General features: G+C 31.0%; 2 non-coding genes across 2 annotated transcripts; both read right to left on the reverse strand.

Moving 5' to 3' along the window:
• Nucleotides 1–664: 664 nt before the first annotated feature.
• On the reverse strand, nucleotides 665–859 carry LOC128655046 (U2 spliceosomal RNA). The gene has a single exon (XR_008401634.1). It is a non-coding gene; the product is annotated as a U2 spliceosomal RNA (small nuclear RNA).
• A 17,331-nt stretch (nucleotides 860–18,190) lies between these two features.
• Nucleotides 18,191–18,385, reverse strand: LOC128654939 (U2 spliceosomal RNA). The gene has a single exon (XR_008401577.1). It is a non-coding gene; the product is annotated as a U2 spliceosomal RNA (small nuclear RNA).

The following is an 18,385-nucleotide window of genomic DNA, read 5'->3' on the forward strand; positions in this document are numbered from 1 at the left end:
AAAGACAAATACTAGCCTCAGCCAGCTTACTACTGGCTAGGGATGACCCCCCCTGCCAATGCTAAAAAGCAGCTCCTACCTGCTGCCTGACTTGACAGATATCTGCTCTTTAATTTGCATGGCTTCCCTCCTTCCCCCCGCTGCACTCCGGAGACAGAAAGACGTGAAAGCACCTGGCTGATGCTGATTGCACCTAGCTGCTACTGGATCTTCTGGGCTTAGCTGTCTGCCTACCTAGCTAGCTAGCAGGCTCAACTCATTTTTTAAACTTCCCTGTCCAGGCACCAGGTGGAGAAAGAATTACACAGACAACATTGTCAGCTCCAAAGACTTTTATTGTCTGCCAAGGAGGAGAGATAGAAAGAAAGAGACAAAAAAGGAAGAATGTCACAAAATTAGTAAACACATGAATAAATAAATCAATTGACACATCAATACATACAAAATGATGAAATACATAAATAAATCGGCTTTTTTTTTGTCCAGCACACAAGGGGTTAACAAGAGTCCAAAAGAAAGCTGCGCGCACAGGATGGCAAAAAAGAATGCAGGCAGGCAAGCAGCTTGTTGCTGAGGCTTTCTTCCTAAAGTCTGCTGCAGGCAGCAGCTAATTTCGCTTGTCGGCTTTGTTGTTGGGATTCTGTTTTTGTCACACAGCAAAAGAGAGGGGTGCACCGGTCCTGGAGGTACTGCAATACCAGGTCAATGCGTGGAGTGGACAGATCAAGCTCTTCTTAAATCTCCCTGTTTCAAAAATCCATTTAATATATGGCACCCAGATAGGGCGCGTATCAGATATTAAACTGATAAGAACAGATTTTTTTTTTTTGTATTTTATATTGAAATTCACAAAGAATATATTCAGAATAAAAAAACAGTAAAAAGAATCGGTAAGACAAGTTATATTCAAACTGATTCATCAAAAATACATGTAATACATACAATTACAATTAACAAAGAATCCCTATCATCAAAAATACATGTAATACATACAATTACAATTAACAAAGAATCCCTATCATCAAAAATACATGTAATACATACAATTACAATTAACAAAGAATCCCTATCATCAAAAATACATGTAATACATACAATTACAATTAACAAAGAATCCCTGTCATCAAAAATACATGTAATACATACAATTACAATTAACAAAGAATCTAGACATAGAATTCCTATCATCAAAACTACATGTAATACATACAATTACAATTAACAAAGAATCCCTATCATCAAAAATACATGTAATACATACAATTACAATTAACAAAGAATCTAGACATAGAATTCCTGTCATCAAAAATACATGTAATACATAAAAATACATGTAATACATAAAAATACATGTAATACATAAAAATACATGTAATACATAAAAATACATGTAATACATAAAAATACATGTAATACATAAAAATACATGTAATACATAAAAATACATGTAATACATAAAAAATACATGTAATACATAAAAATACATGTAATACATGTATTACATGTATTTATGTATTACATGTATTTTTATGTATTACATGTATTTATGTAATACATAAAAATACACGTAATACATAAAAATACATGTAATACATACAAAGTACAATTACAATTAACAAAGAATCTAGACAGAATTCCTGTGATCAAAAATACATGTAATACATACAAATACATGTAATACATACAAAATACATGTAATACATACAAAATACATGTAATACATACAAAATACATGTAATACATAAAAATACATGTAATACATACAAATACATGTAATACATACAAATACATAAAAAATACATGTAATACATAAAAATACATGTAATACATACAAATACATGTAATACATACAAATACATGTAATACATACAAAATACATGTAATACATACAAAATACATGTAATACATACAAAATACATGTAATACATAAAAATACATGTAATACATACAAATACATGTAATACATACAAATACATGTAATACATAAAAAATACATGTAATACATAAAAATACATGTAATACATACAAAATACATGTAATACATAAAAACTACATGTAATACATAAAAACTACATGTAATACATAAAAATACATGTAATACATAAAAATACGTGTAATACATACAAATACGTGTAATACATAAAAATACATGTAATACATACAAATACATGTAATACATAAAAATACATGTAATACATAAAAATACACGTAATACATAAAAACTACATGTAATACATACAAATACATGTAATACATAAAAATACATGTAATACATAAAAATACACGTAATACATAAAAACTACATGTAATACATAAAAATACATGTAATACATAAAAATACATGTAATACATAAAAACTACATGTAATACATAAAACTACATGTAATACATAAAACTACATGTAATACATACAAATACATGTAATACATACAAATACATGTAATACATACAAATACATGTAATACATAAAAATACATGTAATACATAAAAATACAAGTAATACATAAAAATACATGTAATACATACAAAGTACAATTACAATTAACAAAGAATCTAGACAGAATTCCTGTGATCAAAAATACATGTAATACATAAAAAATACATGTAATACATAAAAATACATGTAATACATAAAAAATACATGTAATACATAAAAATACATGTAATACATAAAAATACATGTAATACATAAAAATACACGTAATACATAAAAATACATGTAATACATACAAAGTACAATTACAATTAACAAAGAATCTAGACAGAATTCCTGTGATCAAAAATACATGTAATACATACAAATACATGTAATACATACAAAATACATGTAATACATACAAAATACATGTAATACATACAAAATACATGTAATACATAAAAATACATGTAATACATAAAAATACATGTAATACATACAAATACATGTAATACATAAAAAATACATGTAATACATAAAAAATACATGTAATACATAAAAATACATGTAATACATACAAAATACATGTAATACATAAAAAGTACATGTAATACATAAAAAATACATGTAATACATAAAAAATACATGTAATACATACATACATGTAATACATAAATACATGTAATACATAAATACATGTAATACATAAAAACTCATGTAATACATACAAATACATGTAATACATAAAAATACATGTAATACATAAAAACTCATGTAATACATACAAATACATGTAATACATAAAAATACATGTAATACATAAAAAATACATGTAATACATAAAAAATACATGTAATACATAAAAATACAAGTAATACATAAAAATACAAGTAATACATAAAAATACAAGTAATACATAAAAATACATGTAATACATACAAAGTACAATTACAATTAACAAAGAATCTAGACAGAATTCCTGTGATCAAAAATACATGTAATACATAAAAAATACATGTAATACATAAAAATACATGTAATACATAAAAAATACATGTAATACATAAAAAATACATGTAATACATAAAAATACATGTAATACATACAAAATACATGTAATACATACAAAATACATGTAATACATAAAAATACATGTAATACATAAAAATACATGTAATACATAAAAATACATGTAATACATACAAAATACATGTAATACATAAAAATACATGTAATACATAAAAATACATGTAATACATACAAATACAAGTAATACATAAAAATACATGTAATACATACAAATACAAGTAATACATAAAAATACATGTAATACATACAAAATACATGTAATACATAAAAATACATGTAATACATACAAAATACATGTAATACATAAAAATACATGTAATACATAAAAATACATGTAATACATACAAATACAAGTAATACATAAAAATACATGTAATACATACAAATACAAGTAATACATAAAAATACATGTAATACATACAAATACAAGTAATACATAAAAATACATGTAATACATACAAATACAAGTAATACATACAAATACAAGTAATACATAAAAATACATGTAATACATAAAAATACATGTAATACATAAAAATACATGTAATACATAAAAATACATGTAATACATAAAAATACATGTAATACAAAAAATACATGTAATACATAAAAATACATGTAATACATAAAAATACATGTAATACATAAAAATACATGTAATACATAAAAATACATGTAATACATAAAAATACATGTAATACATAAATACATGTAGTACATAAAAATACATGTAATACATAAAAATACATGTAATACATAAAAATACATGTAATACATAAAAAATACATGTAATACATAAAAAATACATGTAATACATAAAAAATACATGTAATACATAAAAAATACATGTAATACATATAAAAATACACGTAATACATATAAAAATACACGTAATACATAAAAAATACATGTAATACATACATACATGTAATACATACATACATGTAATACATAAAAACTACATGTAATACATAAAAACTACATGTAATACATAAAAACTACATGTAATACATAAAAATACATGTAATACAAAAAATACATGTAATACATAAAAATACATGTAATACATAAAAATACATGTAATACATAAATACATGTAATACATGTAATACATGTAATACATAAAAACTACATGTAATACATAAAAACTACATGTAATACATAAAAACTACATGTAATACATACAAATACATGTAATACATAAAAATACATGTAATACAAAAAATACATGTAATACATAAAAATACATGTAATACATAAAAATACATGTAATACATAAAAATACATGTAATACATAAAAATACATGTAATACATAAATACATGTAGTACATAAATACATGTAGTACATAAAAATACATGTAATACATAAAAATACATGTAATACATACAAATACATGTAATACATACAAATACATGTAATACATAAAAAATACATGTAATACATAAAAAATACATGTAATGCATAAAAATACATGTAATACATAAAAATACATGTAATACATATAAAATACATGTAATACATAAAAAATACATGTAATACATAAAAAAATACATGTAATACATAAAAAATACATGTAATACATAAAAAATACATGTAATACATATAAAAATACACGTAATACATAAAAAATACACGTAATACATAAAAAATACATGTAATACATACATACATGTAATACATAAATACATGTAATACATAAAAACTACATGTAATACATAAAAACTACATGTAATACATAAAAACTACATGTAATACATAAAAATACATGTAATACATAAAAAATACATGTAATACATAAAAATACATGTAATACATACAAAATACATGTAATACATAAAAAGTACATGTAATACATAAAAAATACATGTAATACATAAAAAATACATGTAATACATACATACATGTAATACATAAATACATGTAATACATAAATACATGTAATACATAAAAACTCATGTAATACATACAAATACATGTAATACATAAAAATACATGTAATACATAAAAACTCATGTAATACATACAAATACATGTAATACATAAAAATACATGTAATACATAAAAAATACATGTAATACATAAAAAATACATGTAATACATAAAAATACAAGTAATACATAAAAATACAAGTAATACATAAAAATACAAGTAATACATAAAAATACAAGTAATACATAAAAATACATGTAATACATACAAAGTACAATTACAATTAACAAAGAATCTAGACAGAATTCCTGTGATCAAAAATACATGTAATACATAAAAAATACATGTAATACATAAAAATACATGTAATACATAAAAAATACATGTAATACATAAAAAATACATGTAATACATAAAAAATACATGTAATACATAAAAATACATGTAATACATACAAAATACATGTAATACATACAAAATACATGTAATACATAAAAATACATGTAATACATAAAAATACATGTAATACATAAAAATACATGTAATACATACAAAATACATGTAATACATAAAAATACATGTAATACATAAAAATACATGTAATACATACAAATACAAGTAATACATAAAAATACATGTAATACATACAAATACAAGTAATACATAAAAATACATGTAATACATACAAAATACATGTAATACATAAAAATACATGTAATACATACAAAATACATGTAATACATAAAAATACATGTAATACATAAAAATACATGTAATACATACAAATACAAGTAATACATAAAAATACATGTAATACATACAAATACAAGTAATACATAAAAATACATGTAATACATACAAATACAAGTAATACATAAAAATACATGTAATACATACAAATACAAGTAATACATACAAATACAAGTAATACATAAAAATACATGTAATACATAAAAATACATGTAATACATAAAAATACATGTAATACATAAAAATACATGTAATACATAAAAATACATGTAATACAAAAAATACATGTAATACATAAAAATACATGTAATACATAAAAATACATGTAATACATAAAAATACATGTAATACATAAAAATACATGTAATACATAAAAATACATGTAATACATAAATACATGTAGTACATAAAAATACATGTAATACATAAAAATACATGTAATACATAAAAATACATGTAATACATAAAAAATACATGTAATACATAAAAAATACATGTAATACATAAAAAATACATGTAATACATAAAAAATACATGTAATACATATAAAAATACACGTAATACATATAAAAATACACGTAATACATAAAAAATACATGTAATACATACATACATGTAATACATACATACATGTAATACATAAAAACTACATGTAATACATAAAAACTACATGTAATACATAAAAACTACATGTAATACATAAAAATACATGTAATACAAAAAATACATGTAATACATAAAAATACATGTAATACATAAAAATACATGTAATACATAAATACATGTAATACATGTAATACATGTAATACATAAAAACTACATGTAATACATAAAAACTACATGTAATACATAAAAACTACATGTAATACATACAAATACATGTAATACATAAAAATACATGTAATACAAAAAATACATGTAATACATAAAAATACATGTAATACATAAAAATACATGTAATACATAAAAATACATGTAATACATAAAAATACATGTAATACATAAATACATGTAGTACATAAATACATGTAGTACATAAAAATACATGTAATACATAAAAATACATGTAATACATACAAATACATGTAATACATACAAATACATGTAATACATAAAAAATACATGTAATACATAAAAAATACATGTAATGCATAAAAATACATGTAATACATAAAAATACATGTAATACATATAAAATACATGTAATACATAAAAAATACATGTAATACATAAAAAAATACATGTAATACATAAAAAATACATGTAATACATAAAAAATACATGTAATACATATAAAAATACACGTAATACATAAAAAATACACGTAATACATAAAAAATACATGTAATACATACATACATGTAATACATAAATACATGTAATACATAAAAACTACATGTAATACATAAAAACTACATGTAATACATAAAAACTACATGTAATACATAAAAATACATGTAATACAAAAAATACATGTAATACATAAAAATACATGTAATACATAAAAATACATGTAATACATAAATACATGTAATACATGTAATACATGTAATACATAAAAACTACATGTAATACATAAAAACTACATGTAATACATAAAAACTACATGTAATACATACAAATACATGTAATACATAAAAATACATGTAATACAAAAAATACATGTAATACATAAAAATACATGTAATACATAAAAATACATGTAATACATAAAAATACATGTAATACATAAAAATACATGTAATACATAAATACATGTAGTACATAAATACATGTAGTACATAAAAATACATGTAATACATAAAAATACATGTAATACATACAAATACATGTAATACATACAAATACATGTAATACATAAAAAATACATGTAATACATAAAAAATACATGTAATGCATAAAAATACATGTAATACATAAAAATACATGTAATACATATAAAATACATGTAATACATAAAAAATACATGTAATACATAAAAAAATACATGTAATACATAAAAAATACATGTAATACATAAAAAATACATGTAATACATAAAAAATACATGTAATACATAAAAATACATGTAATACATAAAAAATACAATTACATTTTACAAAAATCTGTCCCTCACTGACCCTACCACAAACCCTCAACACTGTCCCTCAAACAAACTCAGCATATCCCTATCAAAAATAAAAAAATAAAAATTCCTATCAATAAACTAAACACAACCCTATTCGCTGACCCTAAGGCCGTTCCTTCTTCTTTCCATGGACACAGCAAAAAACGGATACCTGAAAAGGAAAACACAAAACATTAAGTACAAAATAAACTACAATTCTATTATGCCATTTTTCTGTTTTCCATAAACCTATAGCCCTCTGCACATCAGATTTTTTATCAATGAAAAAAATAAGTGTAGGCTAAACCAAAACCTAAACGATCTTTAGGGGATAAATTCTCTTTTTTAAAAAGCCACCAATTTCGAAAGGACCATAAAGAGATTTTTTTTTTTTTTTTATATATAATAATTTTTTATTGAGGTAGAGAATAATAACAATAATACAGAAAATATGTCCAGGCACGGATCAGAAAAAAAATAAAATCACTTATACATTCCTCATATAAGAAATAAACATGGGCTTAAACAATGGTGTACTAATGTAGTGGTTATTTTTGCAATATCTAACCAGTAGTGGTACTGTTTGTACATATAAATAAAAGCTAATGGTATGGAGTATAACAAGTTCAATAACAAGAAAAAATCAGTTAAAGGGCCACTAAACCCAAAATCTTTCTTTCATGATTCAGATAGAACATAGAAATTTAAAAAACATTACAATTTACTTCTATTATTTATTTTGCTTCATTTTTTAGATATTGTTATTTGAAGAAAAAGCAATGCACATGGGTAAGCCAATCACATGAGACTTCTATGTGCAGCAACCAATCAGCAGCTAGTGAGCATATCTAGATATGCTTTTCATCAAATAATATCAAGAGAATAAAACAAATTAGATAATATAAGTAAATTAGAAAGATGTTTAAAATTGCATTCTCTTTCTAAATCATAAAAGAAAAAATGTGGATGGCATGTCCCTTTAACATGAGTTATTACACCACCTCTGACATCATGCACACAATAGAAATCAAAATGTAGGGAATTTGAGTGACTGGAACATATAACATTGAAACCTCGGTTTTTATATTATATGGTTAATGACTAATGGTCTCTACCTCGAGATAAGAGATACTCTATAGGCTAGATATGGTGAGAGGTAGGGAGTTGGCTTATGTCTGGCCTCATATAGGCCTAAGTACATGGGGAGGGGGATGCAGCGGGCAAGAGCCGCTCGAAATGGAAGGGAAAGAGGAGGGCGGAGCCAGAAAGGATACTGGAAAGGTATTGGGGATTAAATATCAAGAGTGCTGTGGCCAATGACTGTTAGGAGCCCTAAGTTAGTCTTATTAACAAACTCAAACAATACCTGCGTACTAGAGGGTACTATACTAAATCCACTACCACACACCATCTATATCTAAACACTAGAGGCTCTTTAATACCTATATACCAGGGGGTCGGCATTAAACTTAATACTATCCGTAAACTGTACCTATATACTAGACTTGTTACTATAAATCCGTGCTAACACACTGGATACACTGTATTAGGTTTGTCACTAAACACGAGTTGTACCGAGAAACTAAAGGCAACTATATAAGACTTGTCACTATATACAAGGAATATCCACAAATTAGAGGGACCGTACTGGTCTTATTACTATACACAAGCAGTACCAATGCGCTGAGGGCTCTGAATGTGATGTACTGCTAGATACAGGGTGTACCCATATACTAGATAGCCCTATAAAATACTTGTTCCTAAACATAAGCTGTACCTATATACTAAAGGATACTATATAAAAACTTGCTGCTGTATACGTATTGTACCTAGACACTAGAGGACACCGTATAAGACTTCTTACTGAAGACCTGCTATACCTAAAAATCAGAGGCCCTGTATTAGGCTTGTTACTATAAACAAGCAGCAATCATCAGCAGACCAAGGAGCCTAGCTCATAGACTATTAGATTCCTCAAGTGAATACATATAGATCTCTATGGTATTATATATGATGAAACCACTTCCTAAATACAAAACTGTAGGGTATATGGCAATCAATATCATATAAGGAACATATATCTCATGTTTCAAGGTACAATATAACTGTGAAAATAAAAAGGATAGGAAGGAGCTGAAGTCTTAGGGCTAAGGAAAGTAATGTTTGCTTAGAATCAAGGGGTTTTGCTGAACTCTAGGCATTAAACACAGAAACTTCTAAGAAGGAGATGTACACCTTGTTATGTAGAGAATGAGCAGCTACCTTCAGGGATATATCAGTAAAAACTAACCATGAGTACACCTAGAAAATAGGGTAGAGAGTCCAACTTGTAGGTATATGCCTTATCAACAGAGTGAACGTCATAGTTAACCAACAAGTGGTATGTACCACAATTGTTGTGAAATATAAAGGTTTAGAAAAAGCCTATACAAATAACATATGAGAACTCTAGGTTGTGTATGATAAGGGTGTATATAAAAAAAAAACCTCACAAATTTAAACCTTGAGCAAGGCAATTCTATTCAGCATACACGCTACCACAGAATAGTAAAACTTCAGTGTCAAAATAACACCTTGGCATGTAAGTACCTAGCATACTCTTATAAAAATAGAATAAATGCGCAAATTTAATACCACTTCTAAAACATTAAACATTGCAGTAAGGACCATCAGTGTGGGCTAAACATAGGAGAATATAAATACCAGAAAATAAAATTTTACAAAAATTATAGCTCCTTTGCATATAAGTTTAACAGGTTGATGTCATAGTGACCATATTTTCCAGAATAAAAGTGTGGGATAGAATATCCATAAAGAAAATAAAACCTTAAATGAGTTCCCCACTGTGGCCACCATATGGAGAAAGCAAAAATTTTGGAGTGAGAGTCTATCACCCAAGGAATCTTAAATATGTCCTATGAATATTGAGAATATATGAAGATTTGGGCTGCGAGTCTCTAGCAAGAGCTTAGCAATTGTGGCTGAGTGGATAGCAATGAAGCAACCGCGACTGCAGCGGTTCTCCAAAAAGAGGTATCCAAGGTCTTTAACCCACTCCTCTCCTAATACGGACCGCACACATGCGTTTATAACGACCTGTTGGTAAGACTGCGGTGGATTAAGAAGGTAACCCTAAGTAGCGATCAGTGGGTCTAGCATCCGCAGTGGCTATAGGACATTCCAGGTGGTGCCTGACCTCAGAAAATAGCAGGAGGATGATGTGGCTGCGAGAGGGATCCAAAGCAGATGGTGAAGTAGCGATAGAGCCTATAGGAGCATATTCTGTTCCGGTCTTCCACCCGACCAGTCGGGTCCCAAGGGTACTCTGCTTCGCTCTTAAACCTTTTTGTGTAGTGACATGTGGCTCAAGATACTCGGTGGCTTCCCTTACGTGATCAGGGATCTCAAGGCTGTAGTGCTCATCTACGGCTGTGGGATGAAGTGCATCGGCAGGTAATTGCTGAGGAGCCGTGATCTGGGAGTCCCTCTCCAGCCTTACTATGGAGCTCCCGATTGTAACCGCTACTTCCACTGCATAAGTTGCAATGTTTTTTGGCAGCTCTGTCACTGTTAGAGTAGAGCGGTCTTCTGCTTCGTCAGAGCATGTCAAGGGCTCCTGCTTAAGAGGTTGTTGTGGCAGGGGATTAGGCAATGTTAGTTCTAGACTCAGAGTCGGCGCCATAATATGGGTTAGAGGCGCAACTTGTGTCCTTAAATCTGCGGCACATCAGGCTGTCAAACGCCTCTAGCTGGGCTAATATAGTGGCTTGGAGATCCTCCATTCCTCCCCAGATATCTCTGCTGCTGATCTAATACCCAGTTAAGTGTAAAGTATGAGTAAGGCACCTCGTGGGCGAAAGATGGCCGTTCCCCAGTAGTTGCTGAAGTAACCTTTACGTGTATAGAAGATAGCAATCTCCTGCAATTGGGTTACCCGATATTTATGGGATCCTCCTGCAGTCTGAACCTTGATTTGGAAGTGAGTTGGGCTGCACTGAGCGGTCAAATGTAGGAGAATTATCGGACCTGGTCCGGAGCTGTGAAAAAAGCGACCGCTCAGATACAGAGCTGTCTCCGCCCCCCCATAAAGAGATTTTAATACAATTTAACAACTGCCAAATGACTATCACGAGCATTAGACAAGGTAAGAAAAGACCCATATAAGACAGTGTTATAAGTAAGCGGTAGTGAAACCCCTAAATGATTCAATAAAGGCATACAGTCAACCCACACTTGCTTGGCAAACCAACATTCCCACAATACATGAAAAACAGATTCTGATAAGAAACATTTATTCCTCGGGCAACATACAGACCTCACCAGACCACGTCTATGTTGGAACACAATCATGCACTGCTGACCATGCAAAATCTTTTTGGGAATTACACAAAAAAGAAGAAACTCGCTGCCAAATCACTTTTGAAGCATCTTCTGTAAACTGCTGCACTGGAAGAACAAAACAGGAAGGAGAGGCATGGTTACAAAGCTTCTTTTGATCAATATCCACACTTAAAGGGACATTCTTAAGATTAAACAAAGTCACAATTTTCTGCAAAACATTTAATCTATAAGGACACCTCAAAGACCAAATACACCACCCAAATCAATGAAGCAACCTACCAGTATGATATCTAATGAAAACACCAATTTTATTCTCTTTAAGAGAAGTACTAACAATATAGGAAATGAGTTTCAATAGAATGTACTTATCAAAATCCGGAAAACTTTTTCCTCCACAGACTTTAGATTTACACAACTTTTCTCTCGAAAGTTTCTCCATTTTTGAACTCTAGAAAAAATGAAAAATGGGTTTCTTAATTCTCTTAATCCTAATCCTTAACCCTAATGTTTGGAGGAAAAATAAGACAACAAAACAAAATTAAAGGCAAAATAACAGATTTTATAACTAATATTTTACCCTCCATAGACAAGTCTCTTAATGACCAAAAGGTACATTTATCCTCCATTTTAGCAGTCAAAACAGACCAGCTTTCCTGACCGCTCACTTTTTGGTCAAACCAAACCCCAAGAACTTTACCCTTATCATAAATTATCTGTAACCCTTGAGGAAGATCATCCAATTCCCAAAAATCATACAGACACTTTTCCCCAAATTTAATTTTAAGGCAGAACACGCAGAAAAAATACTTGCCCACAGAACACAACGATGAATATCAGCATAAGATGAATAGATCACACTAACGTCATCCATATATGACACATATATAACTTGCTAACCCCAGAACCTGGTAAAAAGATCCCTTTAATAACTTTATCCTCACGGATTACATTAAGAAAAGGTTCTATCGCACATATGAAAAGAAGGGGTGATAAAGGGCAGCCCTGCCTAACCCCAGATCTTATAGGGAAGGATCTGCCACAGTGACCATTCACCAACAACATGCTCTCACTACTTACATACTAGGCTCTAATCTGATGTAACAGTAACTCAGGAAACCCCATACGAGCTAAAACAGAAAAAAGATAGTGATGAGACACAGAGTCAAATGCCTTTTCAAAATCCATGCTTACTAAGGCAACTGGTAACTTAATATCAATACAGTACAAAAGTGTATCCCTTAATAAACAAATACTATCCATAATAGTTCTTCCTGGCACAGCACAAGATTGGTCATCTTTAACCACATAGTGCACCACTCTCTTAATTCTATTAGCTAAGACTTTTGTTAAAAGCTTGTAGTCACAATTAAGTAACGTAATGGGTCTCCAGTTTCGTATATTAGCCTTGTCACCTTTTTTATAAAGGAGAGTAACAATACCTTTAAAAGTAAGCAGGAATAACATCACAAGATAAAACATAATTAAGCACTTCTAAGAGATCACCCTTAAGGATTTCCCAAAAAGATTTATAAAATTCATTAAAAAAAATCCATCAGCCCCCGGAGATTTCCCTGAAGCACTATCATCTACTGCTGTTTGAAGTTCTGCTTCAGTAATAGGGCCGCATAAATCAACACGTGCATCCTCTGGAAGTCTGTCTGTAATAGAATCTAAAAAATCACTCATCGAAAGGGAATCATCTTTTAACATCATACAAAGATTTATAAAAGTTAGTAGCAATATCCAGGATACCAGTAGTGGAAGTACTAGAAACATCTCCCTCCACTAATACTTTCATGTCAGTTTTACAAAAAGGCTTTTTAAAAAAGTACCGGGAACATTTTTCCCCCTCCTCCACATGTTTAACGCTGGAATTAAAAATTATAGATTTCCCAATGTCAGAAATACGATTTTTAATTTCTTCCTCAACTGACATACCACCATTCCTCTTCCGGTATAACCACTGCAATCTAAGGAGCAAAGAATTATAAACAGCCCTTTTCTCCTTAGCAATAATTTTACCCCATTTCTGGAAAAAAGAACCTGGTTTCATCCTTTAACATATGCCACCAACTCAAAGGAGATGAATTATATTTTTTAAGGACTGACAAACTCTGAAATAATTTAAGAAACCTGTTTACAACATCTTCATCAGATAGCATTGAGGCATTAAACTTCCATATACCTGGCCCATGACACTCCTTTGAAATCTGAGGAGTACAAGACAAAAGTTTATGGTCGGAAAAAATGTTATTAATTAATGTTGCCTGCACAGGGGGAAAAAAGGTTGAGCAGAAAACAAAATCTATTCGAGATTGTACATACACCCTCTCCCATGTAAACCCAGGAAATTGTGGATTAACTTTTTGCCAAACATCCACCAGACCTGTATCTACGATCATCTAAGCCAGTTTCTTAGAGGTGCTATCAACCGAGCCCTCACCACGCAACCTCTTACACCCTTCGGCCTTCAAAACTGTATTGAAGTCACCTACAACAATAGTAGGCTCAGATCGCAGAAAAAAGCTTAAGGTCTCAAATATATCTGCTCTTTCCTGTTTAAAAGGGGAGGCATAAACATTAAAGACAGAACAAATGTTACCTTTAAAATCAACCCTTACAGACAATGCACGACCAGATGTAATAACATTTGACTCCAAAACTTTACATTGATTAGTATTGAACATAATAGCAACTCCTGCATTTTTATTATCATTGGTTCCAGACCACACAGACGGCCCATACTTCCACTCCTACTGTAGGGCAGTTTGATCTGAATCTGACGACAACGCACACTCTTGTAAGCAGATTATATGAAAACCAAGAGTAGCAACAAACGCTACCAAAGCAGCTCTACGTGCCTTAGATTGAATAGCACGTACATTAAAGGTTAATACTTTAATCTGTTCCATGATGACATCTAAAAAAAAATCACCATTACTTTCTACTGTAGAAACAGATACAGGACTTTGAAAATCCTCATCAATACAAAGCACTGAAGAACTTAAGTCCAGTTCCAAACCCTCAAGAGCTGAACCAGGAGAGGAACAACTCCCGAACAATTCGGTCCCACTAAACACATTCTCCAGCCTTTTCTTATAATCAGAACCATCTCTAACTTAGTCTTCTTCTTCAACACTTGAATAGACTCTTACAATCAATACGAGAGAGCTCCATCACAGATTCATCACATGACGACACCGGCAAGTCTACATCCGCCAAAACGACACCCGCTTCCACGGACACCTCTTCAGTGGAGACTGCCACCTGGGTCTGCACCATCTGCGCACAGGGAATAGAAGAACCTGTAAGAGAAGACAAAGAAACATCCTGGCCATCAACCGCCACACTACTGGATGTATCCATGTTGTCACTGTCCATAGGCTGCAGATTCTTCAGGGACTCTTGATCACACTTGGACATTTTCACTGGAGGAGAAAAATTGGAATCTGCAGAAGTAGAAAGCAAAAGAACAGATTGCCCTGGGGAAACATCCCCTAGGGAATTTTCAAATTTAACATCATCAGGAACAACATTAACAAGTTTGGAGTCGGTAATTGTCCCAGAAGGAACACTATTAGATATAGAGGGCATAGAAGGGTCAACATTTTGAACAGGCTTTTTAACAGCACTAGAATAAGACATTTTAGCAGTTTTTTTTCGGACAGTCACTAAACAAGTGACCAATGGCATTACATAAATAACAGGTCTTAACTTTACATTCAATGGTATAATGTTCATCACATTTACAATAGGTACAGAATTTTTCCTTACATTCACTGGTCTGATGACCATGAACAAGACATTTTCTCAAAAAATTCCCTTGACCTTTAAAGTACGCCCTCCCTTTATTAGGCCCAATAGAAACATTTAAAGGGGGTAACGAAAACCATCGTAACATGATTCATCTTGATGGAAAATAACCTTTTATTGCCTTTTACCATTCCAAACCCCTACAGGATTTTTTAAATATCTTAGAAAAACTACCAGAGAACAATATTTTCTTAGATATACCATAATATCATTTTCAGAGACATAGGGATTATACATATGAAGAGTTAACAAAGTCTCTTCCTCTTTAGAATGAAACTCACACCTAATCCCCTTAAATAAATCATGCTGACAATACTAAACCTGGATAAGGCTTCAGAAGCAGAAAAGGTCACATCAATAAATCCCATCTTAGAAAAATCCTGACTACACTTAAAATCTTTTAAATGTAAAAAATCAAAAAAGATTGCCTGAAAAAGAAAAAAATCTGTCACTTTCTCTCTAACCTCAGCACTAACAAAAACGCTCACTGAGTTAAATGAGGTAGGAAAAAGTCGCACCCCCGAAGGAAACGACCAAAAAAACCTTAGATGCCATCGCAAAAAGGAACAAAAAAGGGAATGCCACCCCCCTTATAGCAGCAAGGATCATAACCCAAAAAAGGGGAAGGGGCTCAAGGCCGAGGGAGCGGGTCCTCCGGAAAAGAAAAACTGCCAAACGCCTACCGATCGCTACTCGTTTTAAGCCCAGGGTCGTGCCCCAACACCCAAAAGCAGCAATGCCCCAACCCTGAAGGAAGGTGGCCAAAGGCCAAGTGAGGGGGTCCCCGAGCTTCCTTCTGGCCAGATCAGCTAAATGAAATTACCCACTGATCTGAGCCAAAAGGCAGAGAAGCAATAACCGCAACGCTCTTGTCTGGGACGCTGCACGTCCAAAGCACTCCATCTGCCTCGGGGAGACAGGGCAGACAACTGGCGACAATTGACACAATTGGAAATTACAAAGCAGCAGCGGCGATGACCACCACCCTTGCTTGCTGCTAGGCTAGGCCTGAAAAAGACAACTACTTACTAGCCTCAGCCAGCTTACTACTGGCCACGGAAGACCCCCTGCTTGCTGCTGCTTCTGCAAGCTTCTTCCTGCTGCCTGACTGGACAGCTAGCTGCTCTCCAATTTGCATGGCTCCTCCCCCAAAAACGGCCCCCAGCCTTCCCCCGCCACCTGCCGCTGCACTCCGGAGACAGAAAGACGTGAAAGCACCTGGCTGATGCTGATTGCACCTAGCTGCTACTTTATCTTCTGGACCTAGCTACCTACCTACCTAGCTAGATAGCTACCAGGCAAGCAGGCTCAAGTCATTTTTAAAGTTCTCTGTCCAGGCACCAGGTGGAGAAAGAAGCACACGGACAAAATTGACACAAGCTGCTGCTCCAGCAGCTCAAATTACTTTTATTGTCTGCCAAGAAGGATAGATTGATAGATAGAGAAAGTCACAAAATGATTAAATACATCAATACATACATTTGGGAAGAAATCCTAATCAAATGAAGAATAAAAAAAAAAGGATAGAAAAAAGGTCGCCTCTCCTAGAACTGCCGTTTTCAAAACTTTTTTGGCCCAGCACACAAGGGGTTAACAAGAGTCCAAAAGAAAGCTGTCCGCGCACACCGACAAAATACAAGGCAAAAAAAGAATGCAGGCATCTTGTTGCTGAGGCTTTCTTCCCAAGTTCAGCAGCTAATTTCGCTTGTCATCGCAATTCTGTTTTTGTCACACAGCAAAAGAGAGGGGTGCACCGGTCCTGGAGGTACTGCAATACCAGGTCAATGCGTGGAGTGGACAGAGCAAGCTCTTCTTCCATCTCCCTGTTCCAAAAAATCCATTTAATATATGGTCCCCAGATAGGGGACATATCAGATATTAAACTGATAAGAACAGATTTTATCTTTTTATTAAAAAACAAATTTTTCCAACAACAAT

This window comes from Bombina bombina, chromosome 3 (genome assembly GCF_027579735.1).
Source record: "Bombina bombina isolate aBomBom1 chromosome 3, aBomBom1.pri, whole genome shotgun sequence".
NCBI lineage: Eukaryota > Metazoa > Chordata > Amphibia > Anura > Bombinatoridae > Bombina > Bombina bombina.